Here is a 3,368-nt window from a genome sequence, read left to right on the forward strand (position 1 = left end):
CATATAAGCACAGTGAAAAAGAAACAGGGAAGTAAAACATTGGGAGTTTGGGAAGGCCAAATTCAATTTCCAGTTCTTCAGTGTGAGCTCTGTTATGTCAAGGCGGGTTAGATACAGAAAAAAAGTGTTTGAGAGTATGAACTAATTTTAGTTTCCTGATCCCTACGTGGAACTAGCATCACTGACAGGTATTAAGGACTCATCAGGCTTCACAACCACCAGCACGCTCAGAAAGGAGCTGCCTCATCAGCAAATAGGAAATGCCAGTGACAAAGGTGTGTCTGAAATCCTGCCTCTCTCCACAGCTTGCAAATGTTGCCCTGGAATTACATATTTATGTCCTTTATTCCTTTAAAAGAATAACCAGCGTCATTCTTTTCCTTTAAAGCACAGCAAAAGGAGAAGCTGGTAACGTTAAGCCCCTTTTTAATACAGTGTTACGACAACGGGAACACTCACTCTTCATTCCGGAGAGCCGGACTGCCTGCAAGCCTGAAATCCACCTCTCGCCAGCAGGAAGGCTGATGATGAAGCTATTCCCACTAGAAGACGCGGAGAAACGGCATGTGGGAAAGGAAACAACTACAACCCATAACCCAGTGGGTATGCAGGCAGGTGGGGGCCTGACCCGAAAGCTGACAATTGTTAAATAAAGAAAATAGTTCTTGGTTTTGAACCCAATTCTAAGAAGTGGACTGTAAAGTCATGTTCCCTCCTTCGCTCCCTCTCCAGGCCATGAATATTTAATTCTTTTATGCAAACTGGAAGAGTTGCAACGCAAGGTTAAATTAGCCTAAATAACCTTGAAATCCTTTTGTGAAGTTGGGCCTCTGAGTCAACTCCCAATCTGCAGAGAAATAACTTTCTTACACAACGAGTTCTGTTGTTAGCTGTATTTAAAATACTGTGTGGTACCATGACAAAAATCTTGAGGTTAGAGTTGATTTGACAAAATTTATACCTTTGGTTCACCCTTCTGTGTTAAGATCCATTGTTTAAACAGTCCAATTATTTAATAAATGTTTGTTCCTCAATTTTGAATGCAAAACTCTTCCTGGGAAAAGGAAACAGTTACAGTATTCTCCAGATCTCATTTGATAACACAACACACACTGGCACATTTTGCTGCTCCCCTCGTTCTTTAAGTGCAAACTTAATACTACTTTTGCTTTTGCTTTATTTTGTAGTAAGCCAAGCTCCCTACAGACCAGCTACAGGTATACGCCAAGTCAGTGTCTCATTCATATGTCATAAAGCAACCAAAATAAATAGACTTCTGGAAGCCTGACAGAGTTACTAAGTTTCACTTTTAATTCTCAAAGTGTTTTATGAACTTTCAACTCATAACCCTATAAATCATTCACATGATTGGAGTCAGTGCAGAGAAGCCATGCCTCAGTGGTCAGCCTATGCAAAAACAGTTTCATGATCTCTCTCCAGAGGGGGGGAAAAAAAAATAAAATAAATTATTCTTCACCCTGCCAGCTAATCTTTAAAATCTGGAAACCTTAGATGCTTGCATTTTAAGAAGTAGAAATGAGAAAGAATGTTTGAAAATCCTTATTAGTAAAATCTTTACTAGGATAATGTGTATACTTATTATTATAAATGCTGTTTTAGCACTTGAATGATTTGCCTCTTCAGAAAAATAAATTAAATATCCAACATAACTATTAGATTGGAAGTCGGCAATGAAGTAAAAGTCATTTTTCAAACGCCTAAGAACTTATACATACACTTAGAACATGGCAAAATGACACAAGTGATTCTGAATGCCGCAGCGTAGCTGTCTATTGCATCTCTCTTACAGGTCAGTGACCACCGACTCCAGTCCTAGAAATTGATTTTCTCCAAATTTTAGCAACACTTGGAATTCTACAATAAATAGACATTTTGATTCAGCCTCAATATGGATCACTGCCTCCCAATCTTACTAGCCTGTGTCACCTTGCTTTAGGTTTCATTTGCTGTTTGTAGCTCACAAGTACAGAATTGCTGAATCAGATCATCTCTTAAGGTCCCCAGCAAGTCCGGCCTTCTGTGATCGTAAACCAAGTTTACAAACTCAGTCTTCCATTTCTAACAGCATCAAATAGATTATTCAGGTCTAACTGATCTGGTACTTAAAACAGTGAGGCCTATTCTGTGGCATACTTCTCAAAATCCGACGGAAGAAAGCTAGCACCAACAATATTAGAAAAGTTTTAGAACATTTCTCTGCTATAAAACAATTGTTAAACTGGAAAAACAAACAAACAAAAATTGAACATCACAAATCAGACTCATCACTGTTTTTTTTTCCACTCCCTGTTATAAAGTTACCAATAATCTATAGCTTTCATTCATCATCTGCTACAACTTCAAGTAGCATTGTTACTCTTGAAATTAACTGGGCCGTTAATGGGATTTTGCTAATCACAGGTGAAAGGTCACTCTCGTTTAGCAGTACACTGAGAAATAAACATAACACACTGACATAACAAAGAAAGGGATGGGTGGTCAAATACTGACATGGATTATATTAAGAATCAAAATATTTTATCTCAAGAGATGGTATTACCAATGCTGGTCACACAGCTTCCTTAGGACTATTTACAGTCTTAAAAAAAAAAAAATAATCCAACTAGAAACACAGTAAAGACAATAAGTAACCTACGCCCTACCTTGCAGTTTTAAGCTTATATATTAATTTAATAATAATGCTAATAACACCACTCACTGACAGGCCGCAAGTCCCAAATCCAAAGCGACAGAAAGGAAATTTCAGTCCTCTTTCCCACGCACATCCTCTCGTAACTAGTTACGAGCAGGAAAACTTCCCCGTGCACTCTTCTCCAAGGATGAATAGCACTCACCTTCTCGGCAAAGTCGCATCGCTTCTCGGTTTCTTCCATATTCTTTGAAACTTTCTTCTAATGCTGTTCCTAAAACGGAAAACCCACAAGATCTCAGTCCCCGCAGAAGCCACAGAGTAGAGCTGACACCCCCCACCCCACCCCACCGACCTGTAGCCCGTTTCCCAGTGGGAACAAACCAGCACATCAGGGATACGCTCTCCTAAATACAGCTTCAGAGAGACCGAGATCTGCCGTCCCGTCCCCGGCAGCGGGGCCGGGGCTGCCCCAGGCGCTGTCAGCGGCGGGGGACGATGCTTCACCTGAAGCGGGAGCTCCCCCCGCCCCAAGCCCCGGCTGAATGGAGGGCAGGAGGTGCCGGCCTCCGGGGACAGCCTCACACCTCCCCGCACCGTGTCCCGGATTACAGGAACTGGGGCAAGCGCTGCCCGCTCCGCGCCGCTCCCGCGCCCCCGGGAACCGCGTACCGGACAACGAACTCGGCCGCGACGTTACGGGGCGGGGGAGGGGGGG

This window comes from Charadrius vociferus, unplaced genomic scaffold (genome assembly GCF_000708025.1).
Source record: "Charadrius vociferus isolate BGI_N301 unplaced genomic scaffold, ASM70802v2 scaffold324, whole genome shotgun sequence".
Lineage (NCBI taxonomy): Eukaryota > Metazoa > Chordata > Aves > Charadriiformes > Charadriidae > Charadrius > Charadrius vociferus.